The sequence below is a fragment of the Maniola jurtina genome, chromosome 24 (assembly GCF_905333055.1).
Source record: "Maniola jurtina chromosome 24, ilManJurt1.1, whole genome shotgun sequence".
Classification (NCBI taxonomy): Eukaryota; Metazoa; Arthropoda; class Insecta; order Lepidoptera; family Nymphalidae; genus Maniola; species Maniola jurtina.
This window is the reverse complement of record NC_060052.1, coordinates 4,947,389-4,973,809: the sequence shown is the minus strand read 5'-3', so window position 1 is coordinate 4,973,809 and position 26,421 is coordinate 4,947,389. Positions and strand designations below refer to the sequence as shown.

The 26,421-nt window shown below is 32.5% G+C and overlaps 1 protein-coding gene across 2 annotated transcripts in view; it reads left to right on the top strand.

Annotated features, from left to right (window-relative positions):
* The first annotated feature begins 5,775 nt into the window (after positions 1-5,775).
* LOC123877674 (thyrotropin-releasing hormone receptor-like) overlaps positions 5,776-26,421 on the top strand; it is a 105,658-nt gene continuing 85,012 nt past the window's right edge. For both annotated transcript variants that reach the window (XM_045924521.1, XM_045924522.1), the window contains exon 1: positions 5,776-5,957. The gene's annotated coding sequence lies outside the window, so the exon portion shown is untranslated. The remainder of the gene's footprint in view (positions 5,958-26,421) is intronic.

The window sequence follows — 26,421 nt, the reverse complement described above, 5'->3', positions numbered from 1 at the left end:
TAGCTATAATAATCCAAGAAAATCGGTTCAGCCGTTTGAAAGTTATCAGCTCTTTTCTAGTTACAGTAACCTTCACTGGTCGGGGGTGTTATAAATTTTTAATTTACACTTGTTTCCTTTTTTACCTTTCTATTTTTTACCTTTCCGTGATCCATCCTTTAAACAGATTTTGACTGGTAAAAAGATAGCTCGCATCTCGGTGGCGTACATAGGGCTACTTTTGCCCTCGAAAATCTAAAGTACCCTACGCAATTTTTATATTCTAAATAAATTGAAAAATACTGAATCACTTAAACTACAAGATAAGGGAAGTGGTTAGTGGCATTGGATTGTGTTAACAGGGCTCTCTCCGTCACTTACTCCATACAATCGTAGTTCCAATTTCATTTGAATATTGAGCAACCAAAGTCCATGAAATTTTGCAGACATATTCTAGAAACTAATATCTGTGCCTGCGGTGTTTTAGATTTTTCTATAAATATGTAGTTTTAAAATTACAGGGGCTCAAAGATTTGTATGTGAATTTTTAAGACCGCGTAACTTTGAAACCGAATGTTTTAACAGAAATTTAGAAAACCACAGGCATAGATATTAGTTTTTAGAATATGTCTGCATTTCATGGACTTTGGTTGCTTAATATTCAAATGAAATTGGAACTACGTTTGTATGGAGCAAGTGACGGAGAGACCCCTCTTAAGATAGTATAATAATAACGGTAAGTTTTTGCTAGCGTTCTTGTTACACCCTGTATGAGTTACGACTTACGGAGTATGTACCTACTTTGCCGATGAACTGCATGTTCGCTACTTGTATCAAATCACCCACGTGCGAAACCGAGACATTTATTATAATGAGCTAGTTAAAAGTTTATCTTCTTACTAAACAAAAACATGCTGAAGTTATTTACTACCTAAACAAAGCATGGTTTGTTTATTACTGCAGTTACGAAATAAATTCTTTGTTCTCTCCCACTGAAATTTAAATAAATATTTTATAGCTAGAGTAGTTCCACAAAGGTCTAAAAAACCATAAAGGTGATTTACATACCCTCCATCATATCTATTACACTGTTTCATCTCGCGTTTTGTCTCCAGATTTTTTATTGCTGTTTTCAAACGACTTTATGAAGAAATTCTTACGATTAATAAAAGTTGTATGCATGTTTACGCGAATAAAAAAGAGTAGGACACATAAATATATACAGACATAATATGGTAAGTACTTTGTATAATTTCGACTCTGAAATTTTAATGTCTTCTTAAGTTTATTTTTATTTATTTATTCTAATACAAGTTACTTAAAAAAAAAATATTTTGAAAGCAGCTTACGACTAGTTTTTTATAAATTACTAATTATAAAGTTTTTACTAAGGCTAACAACAACAACTAATATAATTTAGAATAATTTAGTATAACCTACCAAACTAGACACAAACTATTGATCCACTGTCCCTAAACTCGGTAGAAAAACCTGAGCCCTTGACTGCAATCTCACCTGGTCTTAGTGGTGGTGAGTGGTAATCTACCTAATCGAAACAGATGGAAGCGGGCTAATCTGGAAAGGGTATGGCAGTTTTTGTTAAACCCATACCCCTTTGATTTCTATACGGCATCATATCGGAACTCTACCACTTAGTAGCGCGGGCCGGCAGGGTGCTGACTAGCCACGGCCAGAAAAACATTTTCTTTAAACATTTAACTATTATGATAAGGTTTTCATAGAGACTACTGATACTGACTCTATCATGTTGTAGAAACATTCATTTTACCGAATAACATAACCAAGTTTACCAGTGGTAAGTAACTCCCGCAATCATTTTGCTTTTATTGTTTTCCTAATTGTACAAAATGATTTACGAAGTAGGTACATATAAACGGCTGAATCAAATTGGCTTTCAGCCGTGGATTAAGGTAATGACCGAGAGTGGCTACAAATAGCCACAATTAATAACACTTAATCATGTCCGAGCCAGAACACCTACACTTTTGTGGAACGTTTCTTTTCACGCTTGACTCACAACGGAATCCAGAGGCCTACCGTTGTAGTTTGACAGCTACCGTTTTTTAGGGTTCCTTGCCTCAAAAGGAAATAATAAACTCTTATGGATCACTTCGTTGTTTGTCAAGAAAAGGGAATCAAAAACTATAGAGTACTTCCAGTTTACTTAGAATCATGAAACTGTAGAAACGTAGGTACGTACGTTGAAACCCAAGTTGAAAGCTCACCAGTGTAGTATTATATCAATTCAGATTTCAAATGTATGAGATTAGTAGTGATTGCAATCGCCAAAGATTTAGAGCCTAATAGCTCAACTGTTAAAGGAGTGAACTGCAATCCGAAAGGACGCTGATTCAAACCCCTACCCGTAATTGCACTAATATTATAAATCCGACAGTGTGTCTGTTTTTCTATCTATTTGTTACTCTTTCACGACTCATCTTCTTTTACCAACGTCGGACATAATGGGTTTGGTTTCGCCAGCCAGCTCCGGCTGATTTTTTTTAAAAAAGGTTGTTTGCCGATTTTTCAATCATCAAGGGTATTTTTTTCCGACATTTTGCACGATAACTAAATAAATAAATAAATCTTTATTATCTTAGCAGAATATTATTTACAGACTTTGGTGTGAGGCCCAAGACCTCAAAAAGAGAACAAGACCTCAAGAGAACTCAAAAACAATTATGCATAAAAATAAATAAAAATCTGTTTCAGAATGTACAAGTAGGTAAGTAAAGCTCTTTTATATGAAACCCCACTTGGTATAGTTATCTTATTTTGAAAATTGAAACACATTTTAATTTTTTTTGGTAATGTAACCACAAATTCACGGTTTTCGGATTTTTTTCCTTTACTTGTGCTATATAGACTTCCCTACTTGCCAAATTTCCGGATTCTAGGTCAACAGGAAGTACCCTATAGGTTTTGTTGACAGACACGACGGACGGACGCGACGGACGGGCGGACGGACGGACGGACAGACAGATAGACTACAAAGTGATCCTAATAGGGTTCCGTTTTTCCTTTTAAGGTACGGAACCCAAAAAATCAACTATCATCAAAGACGCCCCTAGTTTTAAAAGTCGCCCCATTTCACGGTATGCGTCATGTGATGCTGTGAAGTATTGCATCCAATAGTGCATACATCTACGTATGATATTAATACGCGTGTTGCGTGTGCGTCACAAGGACGCAAGCAAAGAGGGGGAGGACGTATTTGTCATCGAATATACCATACAATTTTTGCCAAAAACAGCGTTGCTAGGTTTTATCAATAGATTACAGACAGAATGATGTTAGGATAGACGCACACGAGCGTTTAAATAATCGGCTGTCAAATAACTGCCTTAATTCATCATACAGTAATGTATATGAGTGCGCACATAAGCGGCACTTTTTAATACCCAACTCAAACAGAGAGATATTATAAATTTATAAGTTTAAAGTATGTATCTGCGTGCCTGTGCGTTTGTTTGAGGGTTGTCAGCTATTTCTTAGTCGGTGTCTCGTTCATCCAATTATTGTTATTGATATTACTTGCACTTGTCTTATATGGATTTAATCTCGATTACAATGCAATATTATGCATAACCTTGACTTGTCAAGGATTATCATAATTATTTTTACCACAGCTTTTAACATTCAACTTTGTATGAAAAATCGAGGCGGCTATTTAACCGCCAATCAATTACAAAACCGCCCGTGCGCACCTACTCTAAATCATGACAAGTAAAAATTTATACAGTTCTACATTCTGGTGGGAACGTTTCATTTCGCGCTTGACCGGCAATGGAATAAATACATTCATTCTGATACTTAAATAAATAAAAAAGTCAAGTGCGTGTTGGACACAGTTGGATGAAGGGTTCCGTAACATCGTTCAAGGAATAGTCCTTTTTTTTGTGTAACCACATAAAAAACATAGGTTTTCGGATTTTTCCCTTCACTTGCGCTATGAAATCTTGCTACCTGCCTGCCTTTCATGATTCTAGGTCTACGGGAAATACCATTGATTTTAGAGCCACCCCTTACGCTATAGGTTTAGATTCTTGACGGGTCTTGACGACATAACAGACAGACAGAAAACAAAGTGATCCTGTACCTAAGGGTTCCTTTTTTTCTCTAGAGATACGGAACCCTAAAAATTATTTCTCCTTTTTTGGTTGACAGGTTTCCACTTGACTGCAACTATGAAAGCTCACCGAGCCTCGACTTAATACATGATTGTAAGCTCAGATTATAAGTATCATCATCATCATTACCACCCTATCCGCAAAGCGGTATAGCTCGTTCACACAGGCTGCGTAAGCGTTGCGTAAACGTAGACGTAGCGCGTGTCATTGCGTTGTAATGTATGGAACTGTATGAAACATGGCACACCGCTTGCGTAAAGCGTGGACGTATGCGTAGCCCGGTGTGTTAGGGGTTTACGCGCGTCACTACGCTCGTGTCACGTGTGCGTGCTTAGTGTGAATCGGCCTTTAGGTTCCAGCACGCTGCCGTGTAAAACCTAATGAGGGTTATGGGTTTAATGAAATTGCCATACCTCTTCCAAGTTAGCCCGCTTCCATCTTAGACTGCATCATCACTTATCATCAGGGGAGATCGTAGTTAGTGGCTAGTTTGTATCAGAATAAAAACCCTTCACACACCTTTGAGAACATTATGGAGAAGTAACAGGTAGGTTACCTCACGATGTTTTCCTTTGCTGTTAAAACGAGTGATACCTATTGCTTGAAGATGATGAGGATTCGTAAGTATAGGATTAGATCATTGCTATATTTTCTAGTAAACGTTTTTCAAGTAATCGGTTGGGGAGTTTCTAGTATTGGCCTAGTAAATGTTTTATTAATTAAGGTTTGGTAAAAATGAATATTTAAATTTTTAACCAAAATATGTAATAGCGGCGAAAATCTGTTATGAAATATTCCCCTATCCCTATTTCCCTGTCCCTTTTACTCATAAAACAGGATACTTCGTAAATAATCGTTAGCTTCCATAGCATTTCCCTAAAGTAATTTATGAAAATTGCCACCAAAATATAAGAACATCAATAAATAGCGATAATCGGGTTTCCAAAATTGGATTTCGTATTTACGTTTCGTTCCATACCATTGCGATTTAATTTACTATTCAATTATATGAAACCTCTTTGGTCTGCCACAAAGCCAACTGAGAAAAGAGGTTGAATTTTGGTGAAAAGAAAATTTAAAATGAGTTTAATTTTAAAGTAATCGGTAACAGAAATATTTTTATCATTGTAATAATTTAATGGTTCGAAAGAAATTCAAAAAAAATTAATGGAGACTAATTTTATTTAATCACTAGAATTCCATAATATTGGTTTAATCTGCACGGAATTTTTTGAATTTCTTTCTAAAAACTTGTATTAGCATATGATAACTCTACCAAGTAATAATAATAATACCTACTCAAAGGTTACATATTTTATTCCATTTAAAAAAGAAACTTTATCAATATCAAGCAACAGATCTAAGTTACGTATTTTGAAACAATAATATAATATTTGCTTGCGATCTAGAGACTAAGTAATAGCACATATAGTATATCGTAAAACTGTGGTAAGAGGCTGATTCGTAAAAACCTTTGCCTTTTCTGAGTAAAAAAAAAATACCGCATATTTATCACAGGACATGCGTCCATTCATAAAATCAGAAGCACTTTCCCGCCCTCGAATCATGTTCGAAATATGAAAATTTGGTTTAGAAGACTTTTTCAAGCAATTCAGTATTTCAATTTTCAGTAGCCGCGCGACAAGCGCCGAGTTAGGACGTGTTTTGAGATTATGCTTGATGCTGCCATTTTCCCGCGCTAAAGTTTCCGATCCAACATAAATACTATAGTGACTTATATTTTATTAAAGTTCTCTAATTAAGTGTTCACTACAGATTTTTAAAAGTGACGTGTTTAAGTAACGCGTGGATTAATTTTTTATATGCGTAAGTAACAAATTATATTTTTGCTTTCGTTAATTTTTTTTCAAAGATAACAATAAAACTCGTATTGTCACATTACGAGAGATAAAAAGAAAGGTTTTATTAATTGCGACATAATTTCAAACGGCTGGGAGAAATTTATGGCGTATAAAATTTATTTATATGAGCTTTTGAGAACTTTTATGTCCGTCTATATCAATCGCGCTGTCAGCTTTAAGTTATAGGTATTAATAAACCGATTTGTTTTGGAATATTTACGTCTTGTATGTTTCATCGGCTTATTTATTATGCTCTTATATTTTTCAGTTAATAATGTACAAGCGATTTTCCGCGATATTTCTCTCGTAATGACAAATGTTCCACGTAGAATTTTTATTGGGGTAGAGTTGTGGTCAATTAATGTAAAAGTTGGATAAAAATACTTAAATACATATTATTATGTTAGATAACTATTTACTGCCCGCAACTTCATCTGCGTGGATTGGGAACTCTTAGATTTTTCCGGAATAAAAGTAGTCTATGTCCGTCTTCAAGCTCTAGCATATTTTTATACCTATACCGTATTTCGTCATAATTGTTTGGTATTTATAATATTACTAAAAATTATGGGTATAAATAACATATTGTGATAAACGGATTATTTCTTTGAAATCTTCTTAGAGGAACTTACATAATTATAAAAATTAACGCTTGTTTGCTTGCCGGTTTATAACCTACTTATGTGTTCGCGCATTGATCATCCGATGGAGTTGAAACTTTGTAAAATTGTATTGGAAATTAAAGTACAAATAAATGTCCTTGTATTATACCTACTTATTTGACCTCTATAAATGAACTTAGTTGTACTTAAGTATGGAGTAGCGATCAAGTTATTAACATATAAACAGTTGTTTTTGGACATAGGTTTATGTCACGGCCATAATATTACGAAACTAATATCAAATTCGCGAAACTCATAGATTTGGTAACAATATTACCAAATATTAGGTCGCGAATGCCAAAGCGGTCTAACCCACACATTATTTATAATGGAGTTATGAACATTTACGTACGAGTCCTTGAATTTCACTTATTTTGATGCGAAATAGCTTTTCTTACATAATAATTAGAGGCCTTACTACCAAAAGCTACTACTAGATAGGTCTACATCACTGAATACATGTGAATTTAATATGTTTTAATTTTTCATTGAAAACAGTAACAGAAGTATCTCTTTAAACTTATATCATCATCATCAACCTCAAGAGCCTCGATAGGTCAACGGTTGAGGAGCGGACCGAATTCCGAAAGGTCGGCGGTTCAAACCCCACCCTTTGCACTATTGTCGTATCCACTCTTGGCACAAGCTTTACACAATTGGAGGGAAAAGGGGAGTATTAGTCATGATTAGTATGGCTAACATTCTTTTAAAAAGAAATAATCAAAAAACAAAAAACCCTTCGCTGCCCAACTACTGGACCCTGGTCTCCTCTCAGAATGAGAGCTTGGCACTAGACTACCACGCTGGCCAAGTGCAAATTAACAGATTTCACACAACTTTGAGAACATCAAGGAGAACTCTCAGTCATGCAGGTTTTCTCACGATGTTTTTCTTCACTGTTAAAGCAAGAGATATTTAATTGCTTAAAACGCACATAACTCCAAAAAGTTAGAGATGCGTGCCCAGGATCAAATCTCGGGCTCTCTGACTAGGATACCGACTAATAGCCTATGATGGCATTCTTTTTAAAATCTTAAAACTCAAAAACCTATATCTACTCATGATATATAAAGAAAATTATGTCAAAGCAATATTGAATTTACTAGAGTTAAACCACTTTAGCTACGATTGTATTGCCATCATAATAATATTACATTAATTTATATGGTTTTGTAATAGCCATTTATAGTAATTTATCTATACTTAAGTACTTATAAATAATAAAATGTAGGTGGACGATTTGGGTTGAAAGTTTGACGGTCTTATATGTAGAATAATACAAAAGATCCAAATGGTAAGTAGTGTTGAATTGGGGATTCTGTATCAAAATTGGTGGGGATTTTGGATCACTCTCGCTACGCTCGCTCGCTTCGCTCGCCGTGATCCAAAATCGCCACCAATTTTGATACAGAATTCCCCAATTCTAAACTACTGTCCTCAACAACACATTAAATAAATGGAGTGTAGCTAAATCCAAGCAAAAATTAATCAACTATCCGTATTTTGAACAAACTATTCACATGGTTTAAGAACGAAATATTCATTCTATTTGCACGAGCAAATATGGTGATAAAACTAGATAGGTACTAAGAAACCTTGAATTTTAAAATTACTCTTCAAATGTAATATTTTTACAACATGAAAAACAACTATTTGGCTATAACAACCTACACCAAATATTGTGTTTTCAATACGAGTATAATCAGTAAATTAAATAAAAGAAGCAGGTATATGGAAGTTAAACAAGCATATTTAATCATCTAAAACTTTATTATTCATACACCACTTTTTTAAACAAGTTACATTTTTCAGCGCACAGATGGTCGGATGATAAACACAACTATATATGTCAGAATGTGAATTATACAACTCATACAATGTTAATAAACGAGGACATCCTTTATCTTCTAAATTATGTACGTTAGGATTACTTAATATATCTTTTAACCATAACTGCTTTTCAAGGCCTTTACAATAAATATCATTATTTTTTAAAATATCTATTAGATGGTATTTATAGGTCTCGTAAGGCACGATTCCCTCGCTCCATAATATTTTTCTATTCTTTTCAATCCATTTAACTTGTTTCTTTTCTGTGTCTGTTAGCCATTCATAGGGATATGGCGGTTTTATTAACAAAACTTGAACTCGATCACTATACACTATAGCAATCTCTTTAGGCAGAAAGTAATTTTGATCATTTTTAAAACCTTGAACGTCCACAATAATTTTCATGATAGTTTTCGAACAATGTTACTCAGCGGCCTATACTCCACAAGACGATCGTTTATGATTAAACAGTAAGCGCTGGTATTGCTTGGAATTTCCTGAGACGTTTCTATTTCCAGACGAACATCAACTGGACCAGTTTTTAAATTTTCATTTTGTCTGGAACAATCTATGACAAATAAAGGCGCTATTTCTTTAAATGTATGAAGATCAAGCAGTGGATCAATAGGAAGGTTGTAAAACGACTGACGAAACTTGGTGTACATGTCGTATAATATACTGTATTTATTTTCCTCAAACTTGAGATTTAAAGCATCATACGGATAATAGTGGGAATTCAGGAATAATGTGACATTGGTTAATGTACAATGATCGAATATTGTGCTGTCTCTGTTTTTAACGTTTTTTCTATTAGTTTGCAAACCAAATATAACATATCGAGGTTTTTCTAATTGAGAAGCAGTCTTTAACGCCCATGAATGTTTGGTAGTTTTTGGCAATAATGGATATTCATACAAATCCCAATTTCTAAATGCTATTTGTACGGGATTATCTTTTTCTAATTTCCTTAAAAGTATTAATCTTTGCTGATCTGATACTTTAATATGTGGTACTCGCCATTGGATTCTCTGTATATCAATGTCTACAATATCATCGCTACCCATGACAACACTATTTATGTTAGTACTACCTCTGTTAAGTATGAGTTCATGTTTACAGTTTATTATTATTTTATTGTAGTCTTCAGCAAAACCTAAAATCTTATTTAAGGGTATCAAAGCATTAAAATTTCCATTTTGATTTTTAAATCCGTCTATATTCCAACCCCAAGCAGCAGCCGCTTTACTGTCACCGCTATTCATTGAAATGAAAGATTTTATGGTTGTAGTTATTCCAGCATTTCTAATACGATCGATTTCAACACCATTCATTTCGTATCGGATATCTTGAAAAAGAAATGCAATTGCATTATTACTGAAGTCAACACTTTTCTTTTGAACTTTGCCAGCTTGATCTTTATGAGTCACCGAAACTTTTCCTTCAATGTAAATGGAACTGGCTGATGGTAACACGTAAATATCTTGCTGGTGAATAGGTATCCGAATTTCATCATTTTCATTGAAACTGTTATTGTATGGATTATATGTATGAACCTCATAACTCTCGATAGAGTTATCGAATTCAGGTAATTCGTTGATCTGAAGGAGGCTCATACTTTGAAGCCGAGGGCTTTAAGAAATTGTTTATTACTCTGATGAATTTTTTTATATACTCTAACACGTCTTCTTTGTTTTACACTTTCCTTGGTAATAACTTTCTTAATAGTTGGGTTATACTCTTTATAATAATTACTTTTGTTAAATACGATCATTTTGACTTTTTCAAATGAAGACACAAAACAATAGTTTCGCCCTTAAAATTTATATTATTGCCTTCCAAATCCAAAATTTTTATTGTTATTGATGAAATTATCTTTCTTTTGACCGGAAAATATATCACATTACTTGGAGATTCTATAAATCTATGACCTGGAGGAATGTTTGGCACAAACTCATAAATAATATGTGAAGGAGAACCGTTAGTGTACGAACTCTGTACAAGATCACATTCGATCCTTATGACAGACAGTGGTAGAATGTTAACGGATTCTGTAGATTCATGCCATTTATTTGCTTTTAGTTTTTCGTTAGAAAAACCTAGCATAGGTCCAATACTATTTTCTGAATTAAAGTTTATAGTTTCAGTACAGTACAAAGAGCATGTCATTGTATTGATGTTAGATTTTATTTGTAATTCACAATTTTCAACTCTTTCTTTTAGGTATTCATACAAATCTTGTAAATCGTAAGCACCTGGTTGAATAAGAATTCTTTTTTTCTCTTCTCCATATTCAAACACATTATTATTATAGTCTACATTTGGAATTGAATTAAATGCAGAAAAATATACTAAGCCACACTCATATTCGTCTTCCAAAATAAGAGGAGGGGCGTAAAATGATTCTAGAATAGATTTTTCACCCACGATCGTGAGTGTAATAGACATGATGGTTAAATGAGCTTACATATTTTTGTATCATCTATTTATTTTCAATTTTTATTCCAAAAATTAATAAGAAATTTGATACATAGATGGCCACAGTTATAAGAATTAGATCCTTGATAATTGTCATAATTATAATTAATATTCGCTCCCACATATTTTACAAATTCTTTAGGCGGTTTCAAATTACCATAACTATCAAAGTATTCAATGTAATTATTTATTTTTGCATAGGCTACCCAATGAGTTCCAGGATTTTCAGAGCTATCTAAGTTGATGATACCACACTCTTTTTTAAAAGGATATTTTGGAAGTTCATTTCTCATAAATACACCTCTGAAATAAGGAATATTTTTTGAAATTTTTAGAATATCCAAGTTACTTAGAGCACGATTAGGTAGCCGCCGAATCAGTTTTTTTCCTTTGCTGTGTATATTCCCAAACCATTACCATAGGGCTTTATAAATAATCCTTTTCCGATACACAATGTTTCCATCTTCTCGTTATGTCTCTTTAGTTCTTGAAATTTTTTTTTCATTAAATTAATAGCATTGACTGCTTTCACTATACTAGCAGTACCACCCGCTAAGCTGCCCGCGGCAGACAATCCTGCAAATATGGGGACTAGTGGCAAAACCCCACCTGTCTTTGGTATGGGTATTATACGCGGTACATTAACTGAAGATGTCGCTGCTAATTCCTTAGCAGCAGCAAGAGCTAATTCGATTGCAGCTTTTTTGCATTTAGGTTTCAATTTATGGATATGTTTTTTCGCGCGAGATACAATATCCTTAAAGCTTTTCTTAAAACCAGCACCAGAATTACTTGTTTTCAAATTGTTAGATTTTCTTCTCAAAGTCATTTTACGCTTGGATGGTTGTTTCTCCATTTTTAATAAAAGAGAACTCTGCTCAGTATCGTAGATAATAAGAGACTGAAAGTTGTTAACATAAAATGTGTTTATAAAAGATTTAGTTTATCTATCCAACTGTTTTCACTAGGCGGCAGACCTAACCATTTGACATATAATTTATTTCCTTTTGTTTTTAAAACCTTTTCAATAAGATATATATCAGGATGTTTTGTTTTTTGTAATTCTTCAGTATAGAATGATCCTAAAATAGGTCGCTGTCTTGCATCTTTTAGAAGGTAAGTAATTGGATGAGTGTTTTGAACTTGAGCTATATTAAAAATTTCAGTTGACCAGTTGGGAGTATATCCTTTGTCAAAAGTTCCTTTGTATTTGCTTATTCTTACATAATCTCCAATTTTGAATTTTGAACGTTTCTGCGATGGTGCTGATAATTGTAGTAGTCTGTATCTTTTTAGTATATTTTGTTTATTCTTTTCATTAACTTTATCTGGAGCTGTACCAATTGTTCTGTGAAATGTGGAGTTATATTTTTTCATGATGTGCTCGAGGGTTCCATCATTCCATTTGTAATTCCCTTGCAAGCTAAATTGCTTGTACATTTTAGTTTTCAACGTTCTTATAAATCTTTCTACTATTGACGCCTTTTTAGTGGAATAAGTGGAATAATGATTTATACCGTATTTTTGTAATAATTTTTTGAAACAACTATTATAAAATTCTGTTCCTAAATCAGTTTGTAGATTTTTGGGAACACGACCTTTTTCTAGTAACTTACTAAATGCTTCAGTCACAGTTTCTTTATTTTTAAGTTTAAGCGGATATGCCCATGCATACTTTGAAAAAGCATCGATGACTGTTAAAATATATTTATATTGTGAATTATCTTTTGAGAATGATTGCATATCAACTAAATCGGCCTGCCATACATCATCAATGTCTTTAAGTATAACATGTCTTCGAGGAAAATTTTTCCTAACATTTTTATGTATTTCATTTACTACACTATCTTTGCTCATTTTTTGAATTTACGACTTACACCTTCTATATTCCTTTTTAGACTATTTATTTCTGATTTTAACTGCAACAATGTTTCCTCTACTGTTTTTAATCGTATATAGAGCCCATCTAAGAATTTGTCAACATATAGTTTAGTAGCACAGTCGTTTGGGTCAATGGGTGTACCAACATGTTTGATGATTTTATGTTGAGCATCAAAGATATTTTCTAAGGCAGAGCTATCCATTTTCAGTTTCTTGTGTACATGATGACCAAACTTGTTGACATTCATGTTCAACAGTGTTTATAGAACTAAGCAAAAATGTAACCAGGTTTTATTTTTATATACTTATTTTATTATACCAGCTTCTTTAAGTTCTTCAATTATTGATATAATCTCATTGTCATGACTAGTGTTGCCAGCATCTTTTGAAGCAATTAAAATTTTCAATCTATCTACTAACTCATTCGGATCATCCCAGTATATGAAATCTGTATTTTTTTTCAAAGTTTTAAGAGTTGGCATAAAACCACCTTGTTTTTTTTCTTTTAATTCACTATCAGTAAAGAGAGGTTTCACAATTTTAGTATATTTTGTCCCTTTATCGCCTTTAATCTGATTCGTAGGGTTATAATCTCTCCTATGTGCACTAGTATTGCATAAAATATCTTTATATACTAATTTATCTTGATCAGATACAATCTTTACATCTGGTTTACTCTGAAATAATAATTCTGCCAAACCTGGGGTTACTTCATAGGATCTATTTCCTATTTTAGCCATCATATTTTTGCTATGAGCATCACCATCTGAAAATGTTACTTTTGTATTTCCAATCATTAAATTACTATTTTCATTACGTACACCAAAAGGTACATTCAAATTATAGATTTCATTGCTTTTTTCAGGCGTTGGAGATGGAGTATAGAATTCTTCGATTTCTTCAAAATTTTGGGTAGAAGTTATTGGTTTTGGTGTTACATAATTTTTATCATCATTTTCTATGTTTTTAATTTTATCAGAAGTTGAAGGTGAACATGTATCTGGTAAATCATGGTGACTATTGTTTTTATTTTCTTTTTTTTGCAATACTATGGATTCTAATGGATCCGTTATGGATTTAAAAAGTTTGCGCCTTTTTAGTTCTAAATCATCTTCTTCTTCACGCATTTGTTTTGCTTTCTTTTTGATGGTTTCAATTGATTTAATTAATTGTTTCTTTACAACGGCTTCCATTTTTAAATTAAATATGGGTAGGTATTCTTACCAGTGCTCTCATTTGACTGACTAAATTTGTGTCTCGTATGTGGTATATAATTGTAAAATTGTTAGTCGAATTTCACGAATATGTCAAATGTTTTTCTGTACCGACCGTTATTTAGTTCGCAATCTTTGTTGATTGATAAAAACATAAACGGATCTTTCCAAATACTTGCACACAATTGTTTAAAGACATGCCAGCTCATATCAGAATTAACATGTTCCTTATATATATGTTTTAAGTTTATATCATCTTGCTTGAAAATAATTAAAAAGTTAACATTGTCACGTATTAATTGCTTAGGAATTTTTGAATATGTTTGGGTCAAGTAAAAGCAATCAATTTGTTTGTGTCTGCCCATCGAAAAATAATTTCGAATATTAACTTGATTTTCACAAGTCACGTCGTCAAAAATGAAAATAGAATTTCTTAAGGCTTCAGTTGGCGAAATAACTTCTTCACTATTTTTGAACATAATAAATTTAACATCTGGAGTATTTTGAAAAACTTTTTGTAGGAAACAATATTTAGATTGAAAAGTGGACTTTGAGTAAATATAAACATTTTGGAATTTAAGTCCATTTTCGTGCAATAATAAGTTTATCATAATATTTGTTTTCCCACAGTTGGAGGGTCCGCAAATTATGCATCGAATTGTGTTTGGTAGAAGTTTACTATGTCGGCTAAAGCATGGTGGTGGTGTTTCAACATCTATATAATTTATTTTTAATGATTCAGCCTGTTTTATCAACTTCATATTACTGATTGATGATAATTTTAAAAATGCAACTTATTAAATAACTTCATATTATTGCTAGTTGATTTAAATTTTAAGGTATTGCTTGTAGGTATCACATTCGTGTTTCACTTCGCACTTGTCTAGCGCACTATTATTTGTCGATGATTATATTAAAATGTAGGTATACATTTTAATTTAAACCTTGTGATAATAGTATGAAATTGAAATTCGTAAGAACTTAATATTAAACAGGTTCTAACATGTCGCTAGAGATTGCATAATGCGGACGAATGTCATACAAGTATATACAATTGTTTTGAAAACTTGACTCCATAGATTTGTTACTAAACAATTTTCATTCCCAGATCTTCTCACGCAAGGAACTCACTCGCTTCTGGTTAGTGAAAAAAATTACTTATATAATATTTTGACTGTATTCTTTTCTATTTTAGAATTTGTTTATTGATATTTTTATAAATGTTGTTTTATTGTTATATTTATAAAATTTTGTATTTTGTTACAGCATCATGTCGGACTTTTATTTCACGGATGACGAAAGAAACACAAGTATGAATAATCCATTTTATGGAGCTCAAGACTTGGATGCTATTTTAGAAAGAGAAGAAGAGAATAGATTGAAAGCTTTACGTGAGCAAAAAAATAATGAAACACTTGAAAATAACACCAGTTTGAAAACCATAAAAAAGAAAAATAAATTGTCTTTAAAAAAGAAGCTTCCAAAAATAGATCATGTGATTTCACCAGCTCCAGATTCATCTTTTGTTATACGGAAAAATAAAGCAAAGGGAAGCCACATTATAAAAATTGAAATACTTGAAATTGATAGTAAAGAACAGGAGAACAGTGCAAAGACTAATTTGAGTGTACAGTACATAGTGAGTGATAATTATGACAATATGATGGATGCTACAGAAGATTTAATTAATAGGATTATACAAAAGCTAAGTGTGCCTGAATAGTTAAATTTAATATTATTTTATTGTTATTTTGCGATTGTAAAAATAAAAAGCATAAATGAGTTCTAATTAAAGTATAAAGTATATTTTATATTTTCATATCATGCAAGTAAGTTGTAGTCCGAATATTTTCCATTAAGTAGTAAGTTTTTATAATACGTTAATCTTATGTTAAGTACTAAGTTTATGAAGTAATGTAAATAATTGGTTGAATTAATAAAGGGAATATAAAATATGTTGTGATTTTATTTGAAATAAAACACTGTGGTAAACTTAATCAAATTTATTAAATGCTAAATTACCATTAAAACTAATATTAAAATTAGACACATAAAAATTTGTAAAATACATAGGTACTTAGCATAATATTTTTACTAAAGAATCGTGCTGTAATGCCCCCAAGGCAAAGTTTTAAAATCATTTTCCATTATTTGCCTTTTATTATCATCACTATTTAATACTAATTTATTAATTTTCTGAGTAAAAACCTGATGATTTTTTGATCGTATGACAAACATATCATCTCTTATATTTTCATTGCAAAATAAGGCTTTCTTATATTTCTCAAAGTTTAATTTTTTTGTCACAGGCTTCGTGATACCCTTTGCTTTACTGATAGTTTTTTTCTCAGAAAGTAAACAATATAATTTTGCGCGTAAACCAACAAATTTAGAAATGATTTCTCCTCCCATTTCGTCTTTAAAATATCCAGGTATTTTCATATTAGCTTTCGGCATATTAAAAATATTATCATCTTCAAAATTGCTAGTATCAAAATAATGAATGTTATCTTTCATATCTTCATAAAAATCATCAGTTTTTACAAGATATAGTAAACTATCAGTATCCGTATAACATAACTGAACATTATTTCCATAGATTCTTTTTATGACCGAATAATGAAAATGATACAAATGCGTTTTCGACAGTTCAAGAATCGTGAATCCAATATATATTGGTCGATCTAAGACAATTTTTGTTTTTTTCAATTGAATAGCTACTAAGTTTTCAGAAAAAATTGATAAACTGTGAAAATGTGGTGCACTAATATATTTTTCCGCTCCATTCAATTTATTAGTATTATTTGTAGTATCTCTCCAAACGTTTACTAGTTTTACGTCAACCTGCTTCCTTTTGTTTTCTATCGTTTTTCCAAAAATAGAATTATTCTGCTTTTTAAAAAAGTCTTTCTCAAAATCAGACTTGGCATTTTGTCTGAGACTTGTGTTTAAAAAAATATAAGGCTCTAAAAAGTTGTCCTGATAAAAAGATAGCACTCTGTATATTTTTAAAAGCAATAAACCATTCTTTAAGCATTCTTGCAAGTGCATATAATGAATAACAAAACGATGTTTATTATATAAATTTGCCACCAATTTTTTGCTTTGATTTTGAGCAGGAGAATATTTTTCCGCAGCAAATGGTAGGTCTGAATGAGCATCATGAATATTATCCGGATAACATAAATCTACCTCGAGAATATATCCACACTGACTTTTTTTAGAAATGTTCCTTACATCAAAATTTTTAATTTCATTTTCATTTAAAAATTTAAAGTCACGCATTGGCATTTTTTGCATCATAGCAAAACCGTAAAGGTTGACACAGTCTAAATAAATTAAGTACGTACTTGACTCATTTTTATTGTAGGATGGTAAATATTTATTGTTTGCTTCAGCATATCTCAATGAACACTGGGCTAAACCACCTCGAATACCTTTTTCTAACATCTGATACATATCCACATCAGAAATCAAATCAAGCTCAACTTTAGTATATAACAACATTGCGTCCCAACTTAAAGATGGAGATGATACATAATAGCAGGGGTCTAAATTATAATAGTCTAAACTCATATTTCTGAACTTTTCAAAAACGTCGCATAGTAATAAGACATCGCATTGTAAGTATAAATCTGTATACTCTCCTAAGTTTTTTATACCAAAAGTTTTCCATATTTTTAAAGCGTGTTCGTAATCCTCAATGGAAATATTTTCACCTGTGAGTTTATTAAAAAAAATCGAATGTTTTGGTAACTTTGTTTCATTATATTTCTCCCATGCATCCATATAATCATAACAATAGACACCCTTTTTACAGGCCAAATTTAATAAGTGTTCATCCTTAATAAATACACGCATATGCTGAAAATCATTCGGATGAAGACTCTTTGCCAGTTTATCCAAACCCGAACTCAAAAAATTAAATGAATCGATAAACTTCAGTTGAGCAGCATTTGTTTTATCAATAGGTAAAAATTTTGTGAATGATATATATTTTTCTTTAGATTTTGGTATCAAGCTCGTTTTTCCGGTAATTTCTGATAATTCTTTAATAAATAAGTGGCAATCATAACCACTCAAGTTATGAAAAATGATCGGTATAAACGTACATTTTTTTGCATTTATGTTACAAGTGTTGTGAGCAGGGCCTCGGTATTTACCTGTAAAATGGTCATGATCCTTTACTATTATATCATATTTTTTAAACATTGTTTTACAGATGCAGCAAATTTTTGCTTCATTATATGAAGTCAACTCTTCGGTAGTAAGAGGAAACATTGGATTATTTGTATTTAAAATACCGTGCAATCTTTTTACATCTCGCGTAATGCTTTCAACAAATTTTTTACCACAGTTTGGTCCGCGATAGCTTACAAAGTCATTAAGCTCAGGTTTAGAATGGCAACATATGTAATAAGCGAAACAAGATGGTTCATGTGTTTGTATATCTTCAGTATAAAGAGATTTATTTTCGTTTGAATATTTACAAAGCAAGCTCTCAAAATCGCCATATATCACGATAGGAATTCTTTGAGTTCTCTCATAGTTTGAAAAATGCAACTTACTACCATCTTCTGGAAGTACAGTTTGTCTTTTAGCACAATCGTGATTGTGTAGTTTTTGTTCATTTGCGAAATATAAAAAACATTCATCACATAAAAATATTTTAGACTTGTGTTTTGTTAATTGCCTTCGCACAAGTCGGCCAAAGTCTTTAATCAAACAGTAATGGGCTTTGTCATTTTTAGTAATATATAATAAATTAACATGGGTAAGTTTTCGAGCTAAAGTCACATACAAAGGACCTGTAACTGTATTATTGGCTTCTAACCCATAAACATTTACACTAATAGTTGGATTGTTCTTCTCAAAGGTTTTAATATCTTCAATTCCCGGAGGAAATGTCATATTTCTTATGTCAAAAAGCAATGAATAATGAGGATATGATGAAACTCTATTGGAATTAAGTTTTGTAGGATACATTTTAGCAGCAATGCACCATAAAAAGCAACAATCATCGAAATTATGAATATTTAGACATGATTTTGTATTTCTTATATGTGATGGTAATGCCAAATATGATCCACCTTTCAGAGGATTATATTTATTAATATTTATCTCCAAATGACTGATAGAATCAATTGTCCAACCAGATTCTGACTGTTCGAATTCTGCGCATTTGCAAGTTAACTTTTGAGCACATTGTAATAAAAAATTATCAATATCAGTACTTTGGACTATAATACCATATTTAGTACTGAAAGATTTAATAGACTTTTCAAAATTTTTTGGTAAAATATACGAAACAAATAACTCAAAATTTACTTTAATGGCAGTGTGTTTCTTTAGAGATATATTTATGATCTCGCGTGTGGTTTTAAATATTTGTGAAAAAAAACTCTCTGGAACTAAAGTTGTAGAGGTCGGATTTACTTTGTAACTGACTATTCTGTTTCTAAAAGCCGTTTTTATAATTTGCACATTCTCATATCTAGATTGAAATAAACTATTAGATTTATGAGTATTTGTTCTGTTATGTGACGATATAGATGTTTTAACATAAAGGTTACACTCTTTGCAGAAAAACATTTTCAATTTCATAGAATTGCTTATCTTGTTTATCTATTTAGTATCTAGTTTCTCAGTTCTGGTTTTAATATTCTGCGTATAAAAAATCGGTAAGGAAATACAGCTAAATAATAAATCAAGCTATTGGCTAATAAACAGTAAACAGTTATTAATAGAATGGAAGTAATGCGATGTTTCGATATCAACATTCAAACATGTCAAGTATCTAGTTTGTATGGTTCTAGTTTCTCAGTTCTAGATTTTAAATTTTGGATAGTTATGAGATGACTGTATTAAAATAAAGTAATCTAGTTATTTTCAGACAATGTGCAGACTTAGTAAGAGTATAAGGGCTGTAAGTATCACGTTATTAATATCCCAACTTCAAATCTTTCGATATGAACATTTAGACATTTTTATTTAATTTTATATGGTTCTAGTTTCATATGGTTCTAGTTTTTATGTTTCTAGTTTCATATGGTCTAGGCTTTGTATGGTCTAGGTTTTGTATGGTCTAGGCTTTGTATGATCTAGGCTTTGTATGGTCTAGGCTTTGTATGGTTTAGGCTTTGTAATTTCTGTAAAAAAAACACGTTAATTTAATTTTATATGGTTCTAGTTTCATATGGTTCTAGTTTTTATATTTCTAGTTTCATATGGTCTAGGCTTTGTATGGTCTAGGTTTTGTATGGTCTAGGCTTTGTATGATCTAGGCTTTGTATGGTCTAGGCTTTGTATGGTTTAGGCTTTGTAATTTCTGTAAAAAAAACACGTTAAAAAATATTTACAGGCACAAACATAAAGATAGTAATTTAATTGTCATACTTATTATATACAATATGTTGCAGATGAAATATTTTTTGAATTTATTTATGAAAATAATTTCTAAGATTTACAAAATTTAATTTACAAAATTTATCTTAGAAATTATTTTCATTTGCAGGGTATAAAATGGGCTGAATATTTTTTAGTTCAGCCTTACTATCATCAATTAATTTGGTGAGGGACTTCCATACCACCGAATTTAAATCAGTTGCAAGTTTTAGTGTGCAGATGGCATGCTTCCAACGCTCATTGTTCGCGAGTTTCTCCACTTCTTCAGAGTTGTAGACGCGCAGCTCGAAGTAGTAGCTGCCTTTCTTCGATGGGTCTGATTGGGATGTATACCCCGACGCAACGCGCCGACTGAGAAAACTTCTCAATTTCGCAGCGCGCACTGGCTTGCTAGTAGATTCATCCTGAAATTGAAAAATATTCAATTTAGTATCATCTGCGATAATTTCAACTCTCTACCTATTATGGTTCATGAGATAAAGCCCGCTGACAGACAGACGTCCGGGCGGACAGCGGTAGCTTAGTAATAGGATCCCACTGGTACCCTTCGGATATGATCCCTAACAAAATAATAACTTTAACAAACTATATTCATAAATTTATATACAGACCAATTGCCTAACAACATTCTTATTGGGAAGTCTTTTAAAAGCTTTAATCCAATAAAATATAAATAAGACAACTCACCTCAGATTCGGTAATAAACCTCCTCCGCTTAACAGATGGACTCGTAGGTGTATTTGGAGACGTTTCGGGTTCAGATTCCGATCCGCTCGATTCGAACGGATTCTTCGGAGCAGAAGAAGTCACCTCCTTTTTCTTGATCGTCTTCTTCCGCTTCACCTCACGTTTCTTCTTAAGAGACTTCGATGTTGATGGGGGCTGCACCAAAGCGATGGGGTCTTCGTCTTCGTCAAATGGATTGATGAAAGATGAAGAGGCCCTGAAAAACAATTTAAGTAACTATCAACATGAAAACTCCAAATAAAAATTCAATAGGTACCTAGTTGCTTAATTCAAAAATAAACATATAAAATAAAAATACTTACATACTTTATTTCGACTGTTGTTGTCGTCGTATCCAAAACTCGGAAAGAAAGGAATGGTGACGCTTAGGATCGACCTATTTATACGCTCGAATTCTAAAACCTCTTTCATAATAAACGAAATGGATTGAAATAAATTAGATTTAAACATTTGCGCATGTAACTTTAAACACTAAATCATCACAACATAAAACTTATATTTGCGAAAGTAATCAGACTAGATTTATACATTCGTATGAACACTGTCTTACGTATAAATTATTGCCGCATCAGCTATAGGTGTTCGATTTTGAAGCATGGAAGACGCTGTTGTTTATAGTTACGCAGTGAATTGAGATCTAACCGTAAAAGGAATGGTATGCGTCGGACTCGCGATAGTTAAAATGTTAAAAGGTTATACATTTTACTACTTTCCATAGGTAGGTATAAAATTTGTGAAAGGTCTAATAATATTTGCTCCTATTTGATGCTTCAATCTTCTTCCTTGTGAATTTGATTTAAAACTTGAGTGGAAATCCTTTAATTTTCGACGTCAAAAAATATCCTGGATCCGTCTCCAAGATGTGAATTGTCTGTGTATCAAATTTCGGCAAGATTCAGCCGTTAGTCTTTAGTTTAGACAGACGCCTTTTTGCATCACTAATCATACTTATTATAAATGCTAAAGTGTGTCTGTTTGTTTGTTTATTGGTTCGTCCTTCAATCACGTCGCAACGGAGCAACGAATCGACATGATTTTTCGTGGGTATAGTAAAAGAACTGGAGAGATATAGACAACTTTTTATCTCGGAAAATCATAGAGTTCCCGCAGGATTTAAAAACCTAAATCCATGCAGATGAAGTCGTGGGGGCATCAGTGAATTTATTATATTAGTACGCATTGTACGTATTTTTTTCGTCCATTAATCTCTATTTATCAAAGTATTTATAACAATCGAAATATATTTAAATAGCGGGAAATGTGTCTAAATTCATCATTAAAGAATTAATTTTCGATAAATAATAATGTATGATAAGCTTGCACACCTTACTAGAAATCTGCTATAATATATTTTTACTAATAAATCTTTATCCAAAATTCATTGTTTGTAGATCAGAATGGAGTTAATATATCCTAAATATCCTCGCTATGCAACTCAAATCGCAAGATTGCGAAGTTTTGATACCTGGCCTCAAGATTTAAATCAAAAACCTCAAGAAATGGCTGATGCTGGTTTTTTTTATACAGGAGATAGTGATCGCGTGATTTGTTACTTTTGTGATGGCAGGCTCAAAGACTGGGGCATCGAAGATCATCCATGGTCGGAGCACGCACGCTGGTTTCCGTCCTGTCCCTATGTTTTACTTGTGAAGGGTGAAACATACCTACAAAGTGATAGCAAAGATGTTTGTGGTGCATCAAAAGTATCTGAACAATTTGTAAATAACAATATAATAAGTTCTTTTGCAGACAGAAACATATTATGTGTTGAAAATATTAAAGAAACACTTTGCTGCAAAATTTGTCTTGTAGAAGAAGTAGCTGCGTGTTATATACCATGTGGTCATGCTATAACGTGTACTAAATGTGCTTTATCGTTGGATAAAATGTTATGTCCGATATGTGGAAAAGCAATCGTTAATGTAATACGAATATATTTCTGATGAGCTATAAACATTTAAAGAGTCTACCTTTATCCAACCTATTATAAGTATGCGCAAGCCTCGAATCAATCGATCGAAATTCATACTAATGAATACAGCAATGCCGGATCAAGCAGAAACACGATCAATATACAAAAATAATTTGAGCGCAACAAATCAAATGGTTAACTATGCGAGAGCAAACTTTTAGACGTAAAATTATCATGCATATGGGCTCGTTCGCATTTCTTATGAATGCCGCAGTCTCGTCGAACTCATCGTATTATATCATCCACTGTGCGGTGCGGGCGTATGATATAGGATCCGCAATAACTAGTCATTGAGGATTTTGTCTCACTGTTGATAGTGATTAATTGTTGCTTGGATTTAGGAATACTCCATTTATTTAATGTGTTGTTGTGGACAGTAGCCTACATTGGGGATCCTGTATCAAAATTCATGGGGATTTTGTATCACGGTGAGCGTAGCGAACGAGCGTTAGCGAGAGTGATCCAAAATCCCCATGGATTTTGATACAGGATCCCCAATTCAACACTACTATGGTACCTATTCAGAAATAGGTAAAACCAATTATTTCGGATAAGTAAGTAGGTCTAAGGTAGCACTTCTCCTTTCAGCAAAGGTTGCCTGGTAGAGATTGCTCCAAGCAATAAGGCCGCCTTTGCACACAATTGTTTTTTCTGTTTTTCTTCTTTCTGTATTGTGATCCTTTACATGTGTTTTTGTGTGCAATAAAGTGTTCTATCTATCTATCTAGGTATTTCTAGAAACGGAGTCTTTATGGGCGGAAGTAAGATAAAATCGTTCTTTTTGGGCACTTCTAGTTTTAATGATCTTTTCAACACAGCGTGGTGAGAAAATTTCGTCTTTAAAACAAGAGGAAACGGATTTTTCAACTCAGAAAAATCTTTTAGATGAAATTTATTTTGGTGAGAAATTAACGGCTATTTAGGTATTGTTAACAACCTAAGTACCACTTATCTATACTGATATTACAGAGATAGGCTGCATCCCGTATAAATGTTACTTTTTATCCCAGAAAATCAAAGAGTTCCTAAGAATTTTTTACAAAACCGAAATTTACGCAGACATAGTCGCGGGCATCATGTACTTATCACCAAGTAACTTTAAAAATATCCAATGTAGGAATGTATTTGTTGCAATAATAATACTATTGAATATTCAGACTCACGCCATCTTAAACGAATTGTACTAAACAAGTGTAAATTAAAAAATTTCAAAACCCCCGACAAATCATTTTCAAATAAATAATTATGTATATCTAGGCAACGTCCATCTTGACAGCTTGACATTTGTCAATTGACACTTGAATATTATGAACCTAAGGGTTATCTAACCTTCTTTTCTACAAGAAAACTAGAAAAGAGCTGATAACTTTTAAACGGCTGAACCGATTTTCTTGGATTATAGCTAAGAACACTCTCGATCAAGCCACCTTTCAAACAAAAAAAAGTAAATTAAAATCGGTTCATTCGTTTAGGCGCTACGATGCCACAGACAGATACACAGATACACAGATACACAGATACACAGATACACACGTCAAACTTATAACACCCCTCTTTTTGGGTCGGGGGTTAATAATATTATATTTGACTTTTATCAATTCACATTTCTCAGCTGAGTTGAAATTGTTGGGTATCAATATTTCTGTATCGGCGTCTAAACGCCGAAAGAGATTTGTCATAACTGTTATCTGACAAACGATATTGAGACCTTAAAACAGTGGTTCCCAAAGTAAATCAACTGAAAACTTTTTACACCAAATACACCACCTCCCATGTCCATTAGCGTTGCCTGGAAGAGATCGCTATTTAGCGATAAGCGATAATTGTTGTACCAACATTTTAAGTTTTCTTTTTTGTAACCTGTACCATTTGTGTTTTGTGCTGCAATAAAGTAAACTCATAGATACATACATACAGTGACATTAATAGGGCTCCGTTTTTACCCTTTGGGTACAGAACCCTAAAAATTGGCAGTCGATAGGGACTGCGAACAGAAGTGAAACTATAAAATAACATTGGTTTTTGTGCATTACCTAATTACCTATTAAATGAAACCTATTAATAGGTTTGATTTTTCACTTCGGCTCTCCAGCACTATTAGATAATATTAGCATGTTGGTGATGCGTCCTTAAAGCTCCCGTACCAAAATCGCCCAACGAATTTTTCATTTCAATAAGTAAAAGTCAAAAAGAACTTTTAAAAGTCTAATGTACTTACTATGTAGAACTTCATCTCAATCAGACAATTGCAATCAGCCTAAAAGTCAGTTAACAATTTAATGATAATAAACGAATGAAGCAACCTAATAAAAGCTTTCAAACAGAGCTTTATTTGCAGCTTTGATTTTTAACCAATAGATATCAGATAACTTTTAGAACTGGTCCCTATCAAACCCATTTCATTTGATACCCATATCAAATGAAATTTTCAGAGTATGCTAAAGCCTTGAAGATAATTTACAAAAACGGATTTTATTGGAATTTCACAAATTGTTAATTTGGGACAAAGTTATGTGAGATATCACCATCATGTACCAAATACAAATTAAGCGAACTTCTGTCAAATTTACTTCACGCTGATGAATTCACGGAACAATAGTTCTTAGCGATGAATTCATATGGTACAATTCCTTGTAGAAACTAGAAAGTAAAATTAACTGATAAGGGGTATGGGTATAAACATGTCATATCTTGCAATCCAGCCCGCTTCCATCTTAGACTGCACAATCACTTAGCACCAGGTGAAATTGCAGTCGAGGGCTGACTTGTAAAAGAATAAAAAAAATTAAAATACGAGCAGCATCTTTTATTTTTGTCAATACTTATTTAGGAAAGCAAACAGTACTCAATAGTTTTTAATGAACTGAAATAGTATATATTTTTAAGAAACAACTCATGATAATTAAAAGTGCTTTTAAAACTGCGTCCTGGATACATGATTATGATATCTAGTCGAGTTCTTATGATATTAATTTAAAATTTCTACTAAAATATATTTAGAGGTCGCTAAATCCTGAAGCAAAGTTTGAGAACCGCTGGGTCAGACTAATAATATCGAGAATGTTGTTTGAGATAGGATGCTGCGTGAGACATCTCTGTGATTTACGTTACAACTGTGGAAAATTCGCACGAATTTTTTTAAGGCGTTGAACCTACAGTCAAATGTCCAGAGTTCTGCATTTTGCATTCATTGTTAAGTAAATTTTGATATCTATTATGTTCAAAAATATCCTTCTTCCAATA